The sequence below is a fragment of the Natator depressus genome, chromosome 1, assembly GCF_965152275.1.
Source record: "Natator depressus isolate rNatDep1 chromosome 1, rNatDep2.hap1, whole genome shotgun sequence".
In the NCBI taxonomy this organism is placed as follows: Eukaryota; Metazoa; Chordata; order Testudines; family Cheloniidae; genus Natator; species Natator depressus.
In genome coordinates, this window is record NC_134234.1 from 169,657,747 (window position 1) to 169,673,751 (window position 16,005).

Here is a 16,005-nt window from a genome sequence, read left to right on the forward strand (position 1 = left end):
CTGAGCTGGGAATTACACCTGTAGCTCAAAGTGCAGACATAACCTTAGACCCTATACTCCTCGTGTGGTATATCACAACAGTTCTTCAGTTGAGCTACACCAATTCACAGCTGCTAAGAATCTGGTCAATAAAATCTGCTAGCAATGCTTTAAGTGGCTGTTGCCCCACAAATCTATAACCTTCTAGTAATTTAAAATCCCATTTTCTATTCAAAGAATCCATTTCCAAAAATTGATTCATTTGTTATTTTGACCTTTGTGTATATTTTTAGCAAAGATGAAGGGGGGGGGCAAGTTAAATGTCGGAAGGCAGAGTAAATTGGGTGGTGTGCCAGTGAGAAATGAAGGATTATAATGCAGAGGCAAACAAGCTGATCTCTTTATTGTTCATCACAGACATTCTAATCTTTGGAATTTTTAAAAAGTGTCTAATTTTTGTAAAAAAAAAAAACAAAAAAAAAAACAATCCCAACTGTTCTGGGATATTAGCTGAACACCTCTGAAACTCACTTTCATACATCAATCTCTTAAGGATTTTTAAAAATTTTATAAAAGTTTTCAATAATTATGACTGCAGATTCAGATTTCACCTCCTTACTGTATTATTTTTGCTTACTTGGACAAAAAATTACCAGCAGCTATGGTAACTAAGGCATGCAGACTTTAGGAGTGTTTGTTTCCTAGCAACAATGGCCAAAATTATATAACCAAAAGTTTCCTTTCAATTCTGGATTGTAAGAGCCAGAGCCATAAGGATCATTTTATATCTCTCAAAACCAGACTGTCATAATTAAATGTTCAAATATGTAGACCTACTGTGCAAACAGAAAAATAATATAGAATTATTCAAATCACCTACAGTAAATACTATTTTTAAAGGCTGTTATTTTGAAGTGTATGCATAATTTCTCTCAGGGCACTGCAAAACTAATTAGCATAAAATTTATGGCAAGGTTCTACCATCATTACAGTGAATAGCATTTTACAAATATAAGTCCTATTGGTTTACTTGGAGCTACTCATGAAGTAAAGTACAACTCAATTTCTATAAATGTGGCAGTTTTTGTCCCTAAGTGAGTACATTTTATGCCCTATATTAGCTGAAGATATGTTTTGAATTTGATAACATACTGTACCACATTAATGCATTTATGCTAGTATATTTAACAAAATTATTAATATTTTAACTGACATGCCATTTTGTCTGTGTCAAACTCCATAGTGCAGTTGTTTCCTGCTACTCCATCACTTTATACAATTGAGGGGAAAAAAACCTTAGTTTTTATGGAGAAACTGTAGTTAAAGCACAGCCACTCTACACAAATAATTCATACATAGACTACAGAATTGCAAAGAAACATCTTGTAATTCAGCATGTTATATTAGAAGCCTTGTACATGCACAAGACATACTCAGTAATATCCTAACTTTATTTGAGGCATCTTGCTTCACACAGCCTCTGCAGCATGGCAACAATCCCTTTCATCCCATGGTCTGAGAGGAAAAGACTCATTCATGGCCAATACTAAATGGAGACAGACACTATAGTTAAGCTGAAAATGGACTCTCAAGTGGAGGTTCTCTCTTTGGTATAGTATTCAATTTGGGGAAAGAGCTGCAAGAGACAAATTGTGATATAATTTAGCAACTGTAACAAAAATATTACTAAGGATTATTATCCAGGAATATACAATACAACTGAGATTTTCCATTAAAATCTATTATATTAGCAGCTTAGAGATGGTCAAAAAATTGTGTTTTGTAACCTTCTTTTTTAAATGTAGGAGAAAAGTTAAAATTTTCATGAAAAAGTGTCCACTTTTCCAAACCAGCTCCACTTACAATATGTTTTAAAAAAGATTCAAGACTGAAATTTCTCGTGATTATTCACAGGTTTTGTACTCTTTTAACTACGTCAGTTCAAAAACAGTTACGGTTAAAGTGGTGCAACAACCTGAGGGTAGACATAGTTATCTCAGTATAAAGGTGCTTATATTGGTATAGCTTATTAACCTAAATTAAGGGCAATAAACTGTGCCAATATAGCACTGTTATAGTGGTATAGTTGCATTGTTCACACTTCAGGGTTGCGTCACAAACTGTATCTGTTTCTGAACTGATAAATTTAAATTGGTATAAAAACTGTGTGTAGACAGTGTGGTAAGTGACATACATATTTTTCAGCTAAACCTTTTTAAATTGGAGAATCATTATCTAACAGCAATATGACTTTGCCTTTTCAGTTGTGCCCAAAGGAAAGTTTCCTGGCAAGTTTTCAAGGCAGGGCTAGGATAGAGAGGTGTATTTAGTCTATGGGGCTGTATGTCTAACTTTAAGCTAGTGAGTAGATACCGATTTCAGTGGGGCTCCATGAAAGCTTAAATTAGACATCTCCTTGAGTATATTACTGAACAAGGGCCTTAAGGATTTGAGAATTACTCTTAAGAGTAACATCAGCTGAAAGAAGATAGATGGATTCTCCCTCAAATTTAAAATTAAGGTACAGTATCAGTATTGAAGTTTAATTTTGAAGGTTGAGCCATAGGACGCCTTGTTCCAGGAAAAAAGACCAGTCATCTCTGTGGTGTTGGCTGAGAAACTGCAGCATAAGCCAAGAGCAATCAGACTCCCAGAGTGGGATTCACAAAAAGTTATTAAGCATATGAAATGGGATTTACAAAAGTATTAACGTAGAGAACTCCAGGGTGACTTTCCACCTGGGACTCTCTCACATTACTAAGTCCCTCCTACAGCACTCTTGTAACTGCAGGACCAAAAATTCTTAGTGTGTCTCAACCTAACAATTTCTGTAAACAGAGGGAAAATTTGCCTCCTGCTCTTATTTTAGAAGTTACTTATTAAAGCCAATTCTTGGAGGCTAATACCTACAGACACATTTACTAGATTTTTAAAATATTTTTATTGTCATGCAAAGCAAAATAACTACATCTCCTTTCACTGTTTTTTTTTTCACAATTCAAGACTGATATTTCAAACCTTAGCAATTTAGCAAACAGTCACAGATCATCACTACTGAAGTTTCAGGTAATGAACCTACGTTTATAGGTAACCCCTATGAAAAGGCATTCTTTATCCTGTTCTGTAAGACTAGATGCCAAGCATGTACATCTTGCCACTAGTATACAGATTCACATTGGTAAGCTTTCCATAATTTGTCAAATAAAAAGCTGAAGGAAACATTTATTTATGTTCAAAATGCAGGAGTCAATCAATGACTCAATGTTCTCAGTTTTATCTTTTGAGATTTTTTTAATTGACATTAATCTTAGCTTAATTAAAATACATTTCCTTCCAAGCTCTTTAATAATGTACAGTTCATGAAACTAAACTGTAAAATATAGTATTACACTGTGCAGCTAAATACGCAGAAAAAGTTAAATACCTTTGAGTTATGCAGACATCCTTTTTATCATGCCGATTAGTGTTGGTTTGTAAAACTACAGCTGTATTACTATACTAAAATCTTTTATTTTGCATTATGTAATGTGGAGCACCCTAGGTTTTTCACCCTCTCCCACCCGTCATGGTGCATATTCATCCATACCTTCAGACTTCTATAACATCACCAATTCAAAGACTTTTCTAGTTATTGACTTTTATTATAAAGAATTTTAATTCAATACCAAGTATGCGTGATGAAATAACTAGATTTCTTACATGCTTTTATAGAAACCAATATACATTATCAATCACAACTCATGATTCCCAGTAGCTAATAAGAAGGTCTGTCTTTTATACATATTTATAAAGGGTTGGCACACCCACCTCTTGCGAGTGCCCCCTTGTTTGGGTATGTGTCTGCACTTCTTTCAGTCCATGGTGACCCCTTCTGGCAGTTTCTCCCACAGTTTCCAGTCACTCAGCCTCTGGCTGGCCTATTAGTCCAACAAAGTCTTAAAGCCGGTGGTGGGCAACCTGCGGCCTGCTGCTTTAAAAATTCCCTTCATCCACTTCAGTGTGTTCTGGCCCCAGCTCTCCAGCTGGGCCTAACAGTTCAGATCCCCTTCAGGTGGTTTATCACTGTCCAATTGTAGGGCACTTCCCCTGTGGCTTATGGGGTGGACCCAGGCTCACCCACTACTCCAGATCCCAGCACAGGGACCCTAAGAATAGCAGCTACACATTGCTATGTCCCTTTAAGAAAACTGCTTTCAGAATCTGGGTCACTTCCCCATGGTCCCAGCCTTCACCAGTGCTTCACCTTTACCTCAGGGTTCTTCTATGTTCAGGCCCAGCAACAAGCCAGGAGCTCTTTCTCACTTCTCCAGTCCCTGCCAGCACTGAGCTGTCCATTGTCCTGCAGTCCTTCAGCCCACTAGGAGCACCACCTTCGTTCCTCAGACTCCAAGCAGCAACTGACTCTGGTCTGCACGCAATCTCCTTTTACACTAGCCTTAATTCCTCTGATTGGCTAGCCCATTGCAGCCTCCCCCTGATTGCATAGGATGTGGCCAGTTTGGAGGACTCCTCTACTACTCTTTTTCTGGGACAGGTGTGACAGGAGCCTGAGGCCTCCAGCAGGAAGCCTCTAGGCCTAGTCTACCCTGTCATAATATGATTGTACAGGTCAGAGCTCTAAAAATGTTAGATTTCATCTGGAGAAATGCAATAGTCTCTAACTACTTATATGTTAAAACAGTAAATTATGATTTTTATAGTTCAATTTTTAGATTATGTGACAAAGTTCCTCCTCTACCTTGGTGGGTCTTGCGCTTATTGGTGGATTTGCTCGCCTTGGAGTTTCACGGCAGCCCTCAGTTTGGTCGTTTTCGTGAACCCACAGTCCAGATCAACTCCTCCTGTGTCTGACCAGGAGTTGGGAGGTTTGGGCGGAACCCGGGCCACCCTCTACTCCGGGTTCCAGCCCAGCCTAGTGCCCTGTGGAAGGCAGCTGTCTAGAGTGCCTCCTGGAACAGCTGTGTGACAGCTACAACTCCCTGGGCTACTTCCCCATGGCCTCCTCCCAACACCTTCTTTATCCTCACCATAGGACCTTCCTCCTGGTGTCTGATAATGCTTGTACTCCTCAGTCCTCCAAGAGTATGCGTTCTCACTCTCAGCTCCTAGCGCCTCTTGCTCCCAGCTCCTTACACACGCACAACAAACTCAAGTGAGCTCCTTTTTAAACCCAGGTGCCCTGATTAGCCTGCCTTAATTGATTCTAGAAGCTTCCTGATTGGCTGCAGGTGTTCTAATCAGCCAGTCTGTCTTAATTGTCTCCAGAAGGTTCCTGATCATTCTGGAACCTTCCCTGTTACCTTACCCAGGGAAAAGGGACCTACTTAACCTGGGGCTAATATATCTGACTTCTATTACTCTCCTGTAGCCATCCAGCCTGACCCTGTCACAATTATTTCAGAATTTTTTTAATAATATCCCTTCAACTTGGTTTCAACTTGAACCTGCTCTATTTGTGTCAGTTAAATATATTTTTCTCTCTTAGTTTATATGTTTTTTTTAATTATTTTATCAGGAAAGCTTTTTGAGATTCCTGCATCTTAGTTTTAGAAGGGTATCAGACACACAAGAATGGCAGCAGCACTACAAAGCTTTCTAAATATTAGATACAGATAAAAGGATCCAAGATTCAATTCCTTTCAAGATTCCATTCATTTCCATTCTGTGTTCTGCTACACAGGTTCAAAGGTGGAACTCTGAGGTGCTCAAAAAGCAGTTTGGTGATGAGGGAGTTGAAACTGAAATACTATACTCAACTAGAGGATCTTCAGTAAGAACATTTTGGGGATAGCAGTGCAGCCACCATATACTGTACAAAACAAGAGCAGCTATCTGTATAGAAAATATGGAAAGTGTCAAGCAGGCTATGATGTCATGATGTGGGGCCACATCCTTGTGACTTCAATGGAGTTATGCTATGAGGACCCCAATCCTGCAAAGACTTGGGCACATACTTAACTTTATGCATTGCAAGTAGTCTCAGTCTTCAATGGGACTACTTTCAGTGCATAAAACAGATGCATAAGTTTTGCAGGACCAGGGCCTAGCTAAGCAACTGGTGTTACCTTTATTTGTGAAAAGTTAATTTGGATGAAACACCTGGTAGTCTTAGCACTCTATTCACTCTAATAGACAGATTCAGATCCTCATTCTGTCCTAGGGGCCAGGAGATGAGGTGCACTTAAAATCTAGAATTTTCTGTCTTCACTTCTCTAACGCTAACCTTCTATAAATGCTTATATATACACACACACACACACACTGACAGTTTTAAAGTAATCAAACAAATAGTTGCCCTTATAGCTCACATTTCCCTGCTGAGTTTAGCAAATGAGAAAAAAGCAGTTAGATATAAAACCGTATAAGCTACCAGAACACAATAGAACCAAACTTAATTTTGAACTCCCTGATAAACATCTGTTCTTTTAAAAAGTCCACCCTTTCAGCAATTATAAGATTACCAAGGAGCAAATAAACATCCAAATAACCTTTATTTCATTTCATCTCCCACAGAGAGACACTGGAACATCTATTGTCATCTCTCTCTCTCTCACACACACATCTTCTCTGTTCCCTTCTGTTACCTCTAAATTGTTTGCATCCTACATGTATGCTTCAAAGAAAAAGTCTTAACTTCAGCTGTTTCCCCATTGATGTGTGTCATAAATATAAAGGGAAGGGTAAACACCTTTAAAATCCCTCCTGGCCAGAGGACAAATCCTTTCACCTGTAAAGGGTTAAGAAACTAGGATAACCTCGCTGGCACCTGACCAAAATGACCAATGAGGAGACAAGATACTTTCAAAAGCTGGGAGGAGGGAGAAAAATAAAGGGTCTGTGTCTGTCTGTGTGATGCTTTTGCCGGGGACAGAACAGGAATGGAGTCTTAGAACTTAGTAAGTAATCTAGCTAGATATGCGTTAGATTATGATTTCTTTAAATGGCTGAGAAATTAAGTTGAATAGCTGAATAGAATGAATATTCCTGTCTGTGTGTCTTTTTGTAATTTAAGGTTTTGCCTAGAGGGATTCTCTATGTTTTGAATCTAATTACCCTGTAAGGTATTTACCATCCTGATTTTACAGAGGTGATTCTTTTTTACTGTTTCTTCTATTAAAATGTTTCTTTTCAAGAACTGAATGCTTTTTTAATTGTTCTAAGATCCATGGGTTTGTGTCTGTGGTCACCTATGAAAATTGGTGAGGATTTTTACCAAACCTTCCCCAGGAAGTGGGGTGCAAGGGTTGGGAGGATTTTGGGGGGAAAGATGTTTCTAAACAACACTTTCCTAATAAAAATAAACCCAGATAAACGTTTGATGGTGGCAGTGGAAGTCCAAGGGCAAAGGGTAAAATAGTTTGTACCTTGGGGAAGTTTTAACCTAAGTTGGTAAAAGTAAGCTTAGGAGGTTTTCATGCAGGTCCCCACAACTGTACCCTAGAGTTCACAGTGAGGAAGGAACCTTGACAATGTGTTTTAGCTCGGAAGTCGACCCTAATCTGTGCCGGTTGTAAAAGTGTTGTTTGTGTAAGTCACCTTAAAAATTATCCTCTTGTTAATCGCCTGCTTCCTCCAGGGCTGGTATCACTCAGCATAAATTAAGGAACTTTTCTTCTTCTTGTGAAAATAAATGTCTGTCTTTCTCCTTATGAAAGAAAACACTTTATCTTTTCCCAATTCCAAAAAAATGTAGGAACAATGAACACTTCAGCATTTTTTTATACCCTGAAATTTCTCAACTGATGTGACATTACTGGAATTTGCTAGTGTTTTAATATTTATAAAAAATATTTTTGCATTACTGAGACAAAGGCTTTCCTTTCAATTCTACTAACTCAGACAATGAATGTTTCAAATAACTGATCTGGCTAACTGATCTCTATCTCATGAACCATGAAAGGCCAGATTCTTCTTCCTCTAGGCCACATTCTGATTCCCTTACTCACATAAAGTATTCCACAAGGAGTCCCACTGGCTTCAATGTCACATCTAATTCTGACATGGTTAGGCAAGCACAGGACTGAATTTTAGCCAATTAAAGTTGAATAATAGAATATCAGGGAAGAGTGGCAGTAGTTGGAGCAGCACTATTCTTCCCTTACAGCAGGGTACCAAATTTAGTCCAGGAAATGAAGTGCATTTCAGTGACAGGTTGTACAATGCAAAACTAAATACAAAAAAGTACGTAGCCAATCAGTCTTAGATTTGTGAAACTACATATAAAACTAGTATTAGTGGAAACTTAAATGGTTTACACCACTTTGTTCTGCAATGTACAAACATAGAAGAAACATAGACAGTCTGACAGTAAGCAGAACTTGGTGAGGTGATGTGTGGATTAGTTTGCTAGCCCATCACTGCAGGTTTAAAACCTATTTTAGGTAACAAGAAGAAATGAAATGAGATTGGTGGTTCACATCCCATCCCCTGTTATGCACCTCATAAACCTACCTCTCTATTCAGCATGTTTTGTTGTCCCTCTCAGAAGAAGTCTCAAAATGCAAGGTTTGCATAGGGGCATATTAGTAAAACTATATGGAGAGGCATAAGCAATTCTTCCCATGCATGCCATGTCTCACTAATATGAATCTGAATTAGGCCTGATGTATACTCAAAAGGTGTACCGACAGGTTGGCATGTTTTCATATGCAAGTCTACCTCCTTGAGATGAAACCCTCCACATTCTGAAGCATATTATACCCCTTTTTGAAGTGGCATAACCCCTCTTCCAATGGAGTGATATTGGCACAGTGGAACTAAGGCCTGGGACAGGGAACAGGGGGGTTGGATAGGCCTGGGAGTCTCGGGGTGCCTGTCAGTGGGAGGGGGTGTGGATAGGGGTCGGGACAGTCAGGGGACAGGGAGTGGGGGGGTTGGATAGGGGGTGGAGTCCCGGGGACCAGTCAGGGGATGGGGAGCACTGAGGGTTGGACAGGCGTGGAAGTCCCAGGGGGGGTTGTCGGGGGCAGGGCTGTGGATACAGGTCGTGGCAGTCAGGGAACAGGAAGCTGGGGGGTTGGATGGGGGTGGGGTCCTGGGAGGTGGTCTGGGGTGGGAGACCCAGGAGGGGGCGGTCAGGGGACAAGAAGCAGGGGGGGTTGGATGGGTCAGGGATTCTGAGGGGGGCAGTCAGGAGGCAGGAAGTGGGAGGGGGAAGGGGCCAGGCTGTTCAGGGAGGTACATCCTTCCCTACCTGACCCTCCATACCATTTCGCAACCCCGATGTGGCCCTCAGGCCAAAAAGTTTGCCCACCCCTGCTTTACAAACACATTAAGTACCTTGAGTTAACAAGCAATCAATTAACTAATGACAAAAAATTCTAATGTAGCCATATTCTAATGGCATTCGAACAACAGAGTTGCAATAGGGGAAGAAACCAATGGGAAGTTGTAAACTTACTAACACACACTTGTTGATTACTTTTTCTGTTATGATACCATTGCTGTTAGTGTGTAGACTATACCAATTTATGCCATAGTACAGTTACACTATCATTTACATAATTTCTGAAATTACCCTCTATGTTTGCATATTACATACTAGTAGTAATAATTAGCATTTTCATAGCACTTTACATGATCAGAGCCTGGTACAAAAGTTAACTAATTTTCACAAGCCAACTGGTATGCAGGAATTATCATTCTGTTTGTATAGATGGGAAAAATCAAGGCACTCAGAGATTTGAGGCCTAACTCAAAGACTCTAATTGTCTTCAATGGGCTTTGGCTCAAGCCCTAAGTAATTTATCTAAGGTTACTCAGTGAGGATAATTTTTTCTATGGCGAGCTGAAACTTGGAAAGTTCAGGAAAGGTGGTTAAAAAAAAAAAAGCTTCAAAGACACCATTAAGCAGAATCTCACCTCATGCATCATAAGTAGAGTAGAACCACATCTAACCTGCTCTCCATTATCTGGTTCTCTTTTTTAACCGAACCACCAGCCACCTGTTACTGAAAGAAGTGGGGCCAGGACTGACAGCAGGAACCCCACCACCAATTCTCTGGTTTATCCAGGGTGTTAGTTATCCAATCTGGCCTTAGTCCCATTTAGATCAGGTTATAGAGGTTTCAGCATATTGATACATCAAAGACATAGCCACAGATCTGAATAGAGATCAACTAGCAATAAAGGTTGTAAACACTAGGAGGAAGACAGAAGTGAAAAACTAATTGAAAAAAAGGCCCAACATCATGCCAAGACTTCAGTGGGAGTCTGCAAATTCCTGTGTGATATCTGTACACAAATTTGCTCCTTATGGATTGGACTATATAGGCACATCAGAACACATGTGATGCTTGATGTCATTGTTGGACACAATGCACAGCCATACTCAGTAAATCCAAACTAGAATAAGAGAGTTTCTGATTCTCAGCTCCATATTTATTCTTCTGGATCACGCAGCCTTTCTGAATACCCATTTACAGGTAATTATTTACATTTTAAAATTCTCAGCAAATGTTTGTTGTGCTCTTTTGGGTCACATAAGAAACTGACACTATTTCTCAACATATATTTCTAAGGCCAATGACCCAGAGTGAATTGCAATAAATTTCAATGTGATAATTCATGCTCAAATCATCATGCCTCAGTAAAAAAAATATTATTTACAACAACGCTTTCCTTATTAGATATAATTGGCAAAGCCATAAATAAATTGGTCGGGTCATAAACACAAAAAAGCCCTCACCATTCATGTCAGTTGCAAGATACTACCAGAAAGCCTCATAGTTCTTGTGATGATCTAAGTGTTCTTGAAGTATCAGTCCTGAATCAGCAAGGTACTTAAAGCCGTGCCGAACTGTCAAGTGCGTGTGCAGCTCCAGCATAGTCAGTGGAACTACACAATTGCTCATGTGCATAAGTACCTTGCTGAATGGATGCCATAATGAGAAAGTTTCTCTGTTTAGTTATATTTTACTCTAGTTTCAATTGTATGCCTCTTTTTTATTTATTTATATAGACTTATTTAGATGCTCATAAAAGAACACATTTTCCTGAGCTTTAGACACGTTAACGTCTGCTAAAAATCACACAGAACCAGAACAGCTGCAAAGACCTCTCTGTCCTGCCCCCCAATACATACAAGCAACAGGCAGCAAGACATTTACAAACCAAATCAAAATCTCCCCTTCCCTTCAACTTTCCAGAAGAAACCCTTTCCCCAGTTAACTTAGCACTCCTCCAGGGTGTACAGCAAATGATGGTTTTGCAGCATACTTGGAAGGTAAATAAATCCCAGGTATTTTGGTGCAAGGGAGCAGAAAAATTGTATTCTAAAGTTATGGGGCTCTTGTGGAGAATCGCCTGGCAGCCGCTCACTCCCTCCTATACCAAGGGAACTGCAGAGTTCTAGCCAACGTGGCAATTAAATTGCTGGCAGCCATTGGTGTCTTGTCTATATCACTGCTCCCACTGTTGCTGCCACTAGTGGAGCGGCTGAAATGAAAGCAATTGTAGGAGAAAAAAGGTCTAGTGCAGACAAAGCTGTAGGCTGCATAATAGTCTTAGTGAAAAGGAGGAAATGATATTGCTTGAGTCATTTAAAAGTAGGCTGAACAAAGCACTGGAAAATATATTGTTGAGCTCAGCTCTCTACAGGCAAGGGAATACCTTAGCTGACCCTGATAGGTCTTTTCCATCACTAATGTTTATGATTCTATGTAAGATAAGAATATTTATATATCACAAAGAACCTGTTGCTATCTGGCAAGACTATTATTCAGTATATCAAAGTAACATTTATAACCACACATTTTCAAATGTAATACATATTCTGCACCCCTACTATTAAAAGCAACGTTAAGTAACATCTTATTTACTACAGGAGCAACACATCATAGATCTCGTAGGTCTTCGGATTGAGGATCAGCAATCCCAGGAGTAACTTTTGCTTGTAAAGAGTTTTCCTAAGTATCTTGATCTAATAAAAGTAACAATCAGCCACCTAAAGCAAGCTTTGTCTTGGTAGTAATCAGATAAAATAAATCATTTGATTCTATAAGAGCGCCTTAGCACTGATGCATTTCAAAAAGAAATATCTTTGAATACATACCTTGCTCAAAGAAAATATTGTTGAATAAAAACCCCATTGTATGATTCTACGTACCCTCATTTCAGCAGCTTTGTTTTAGATCTCAGGAAATGTCATCCGTAATTTTGAAAGAGGAGTTAGTCTGATATTTTACAGCAATGTAAACTTCTGTATAACTTCTTTCTCTGATGAAAACACAAGCTGGAAGTCAGGAGACTTGAGTTCTATTCCCTGGTTTTGATATGGACCTTTATATGACTTTGTACAAGACACCTGAGACTTCAGTGCCTCACTACCTCAACTGTAAAAATGGAGCTAATAATGATTCTCCCATGTGTAGTGCATTTTGAGATAATCAGATAAAGGGCACTCTGTAAATGCAAAAAATTATTTTTTATGTTGTTGTTCACCATTTTGGGACCTGATCCATGTTATCTGTGCATTTAGAAAAGCAGCATCTTGCATGATATTGTTGAAATATTCAAAATGTCTTCACTTTCCACTGGATTGTTGTGCAATCTTAAAGTCACCATGGAAAGCATAGTCACCCTTATATATATTATATACACATAATATGTAGTGCTCAGATACTCATTCTAGTGGGCATATATTCCAAGTGCTACATGTTTTCTGAGATTGCTTTGAAATCTCTGTAGCTTCTCACCACAATCCTGTAGATTTCATCTATCTATCTAGCAACAGAAATTGTAGGATCTAGCCTTTATTGATTTATCCTAATCCCATCTTTTGCAGAAAATAATTTAGGTCCTGTTAATTTTACAGTTAAAATCATTTTATGCAGATCTGTGTTTTCATGGATCTCTGGTCCATAACATGGTATTTGGAGGTAATATATCCATGGATATACTGCCTTTGGCATCAACTGCATTCTTGACAGCCTCACCTGCACTCTGTCCACTAAGACTGGGTCAACTTTTAATATTCCCAATATATGAGAGGATTCAAACAGCTACTTTTTAAATCCACCTTCCAAATAATGTTGTCTTCTTTTCCACAAAAGTCACACTGGCCAGAGGCAGAGGATGGGCAATAGTCATTGCTGAACTAGTGGGAAGTTTAAAGTATGCTGTCTTTTGATCTAGCTTTGGGAGCTTTATACCATTGGAATGAGGATGTTCCTTGACTCCAGTAAGATACACCTCACTTGCTTCTAGCCCTGTAGAAAATATGATTAGTGGATCTGATCCTTTGGGGTGTGTCTTACAAGAAAAAGTTCTAAAATTCTAGTGTGGACAAGGCAGTGTGGATTTTTAACTGCTTGTTGATCAGGTTGAATTCAACAAGCTTAGCATACAATAAATTATAACTTCTTTTGTTCTGCAACTCTAGCGTATTTCTAGCTAACAGTCTAAATAAAAAAACAACCACATAACCACATTTTTATTCTATTCAAGACCAAGCCTTAGTGATCCAGCCGAGCTAGTGTTTATTAGGCCTGGTCTACAATTTTGATCGTTACAACTATGTCACTTCCGCAAATGCCATAGCTATGCTCAGCTAAACCCCAGTGCAAATGCAAGGTCAACAGGAGAATGTTTCCATCGAGTTAGCTACTGAAATCTGGGCATGTGGAATACCTACAATGATGGAGAAAAAAAACCTTGCCATTGCTGTAGGAAACATCTATACTACAGCACTACCTCAGCATAGCTGCAGCACTGTAGTTGTTATTTTCCTACAAAGCCCATAGTTTAGACATAGCTTTAGCTTTCTGGCATGTCTTTTTCTTACTTTAATGAGTTATAATGTAATGCTTGGTTTTATCCATGATGTGGTCAGATGCCAGTGTAATGGGTGCACCATGAATAAGTGACATAAATAATTAGACTTGAACATTGAAGGATTTTAACAAGCAGGGTATTTCAAAACCCAAGTGTTCAAGTGAAGGGGTGTGAAATTTACCAGAACACACTCCTAGCATCTCCAGTCAAAGAACTCCTCAGAATGTAACCAAATATATGGAACTAATGCCAAGATTAAAAACAAGATGCCCTGTTAAATTAAGTAATCAATTTCAGTATCAATATCTGTCAAGGTAAAGGAATTAGGATAGTAAAGCACATATTAAATATTGCTTTAGTATCCCTAAAGCACTTAATTAAGCTTATCTTATAAAAATCAATGACTTCACATTTTGAACTAGACTTTCTCACCTAATTTGCTATTAACAATTGATTTCCATTTAACACAAGCAACTTGTGTCTCAGTAATATAAAGAAAATGGAAAGTACAAAATTGGATATGCAAGTAAATGAGGCATCAGAGTGGACAAACTTGTGCATTTTGTTCCACAACCAGTATATTTCAGGGTGTGGCATTTAATAAGTTTAACATCATGTAACAATTCTTGACAGAAATGCATCAGTGCTATATAACAAATGCAAGGTATTTAAACTAAGTTTTCTGGTAGTGTAAAGAGAAAGCAGAAGTTAACTGTCAAACCCCTCACTCTAGGGTGTTCAAACATTTCAAGCAAGCAAGCAAGCTTTATCCCCCAAAGCTAAATGGATACGGCTGACTTTTTAGAAATGTTAATAGCACCCAGAGGTGCACTCTAATTCTCATTGACAAAAATAAGAATGACCAGTTGTGATGGAAAGAGAAAAAAATATTGGTGGCCATCCTTCAGGGATAAGGACCCTCCAGGACTGCACGCTCTTCCATCGCTATGATGAAAACTGTTTTTGAAAATGTCTCAAAGCAAAGCTGACAAGATACACATGAGATGGTGTGCGCCACCAGTCTCTGCTATAACAAAGAATTTTATGAGGAGGCTGCTGGTAAATCGCACTCCTGTCTAGAGTTGTGTGAATTTTTTTTGGCCAAAACCAATTTTTGGCTAAAAATGCTGATTCAGCAGCACTGAAGTATTTTAGGACTTCATGTCCATTTCACAAAGCTATTCATCAAAAAACAAAATCCAAAAGTTAAAATATTCTGTTTTGACATTTTCAAAATGAAACAACTTTTTCTTTCAAAATGTCTCAATTTTATTTCAATAAACTAAAAAAAAACCCTTTAAAATCCTCAAAATCAAAATGAAAATGTATTTCCAATTAAACATTTCATTTGACTCATATATATATATATAATTTTTCAAATATTATTTTTGAAAAATTTTGAAAAAAAATCATTTTCAGGTTGACCTGAAACTCTTCCCCCCCACCTCAACCCCTCCTGAATTCTCAGTGAACTGAAAAATCAGTTATTTAACACCAGATCTTGAGTGGATGGTGGCTGCAGGTGGCCAGTTCCCCATGTTGATATCCCCAATGTCTTCCTAACAAGTGTAAAACCCCTGAAACACCGATGTCCTTACAGTCTCTTTCTCCATAAGATTACTACTTCCTCTAAATTCATTCCTTCTACAGCTGCCTTGCAGCCCCACTTAAATAAACAGAATTGCATGGAACATAAATCAAGGAAGAATTTGGACACCACATTCCCCATATGCTCCCTGCATAACACTTTCCCTCATAAGTTCCTACTATTCCAGTAGAGACATTAGAGGTTTCCCCATGTTTTCTTCCACCACAGGACAGTTCTTTCTTCCTCTCCTCCACAATAAGAAAAACCTGAGACATCATTTAAATTCAGAGATCCAAAAAGGAACAGAAAAGGGATGGACGTCCTACCCCCATCCTCCATGAATTCTCAAAAACCTAGCAACAGAAAATGCAAGATAATTGGTCGCTAATGCAACAGATATGGATGGGTGTCAGCTTTGGGGCTGCCACAGAACAAACTTTCCTTATTTTATTAATCCAAGTAGCAAACTGACTTGTTTTACTTCAGCAGTAAACAGCTAATTTAATAAATAACATGAACAAATCATTCCCAAGAACATCATGCCTTCATGCCTCCCCCTCCCCTTCCCCCCCCCCACAACTCTAGGGCATTTTTTCTGTAGGTGTTTTCTCAAATAAACAAATACATAAATGTGTTCTATTAGCACTACATTTCCAGGCTCAGAC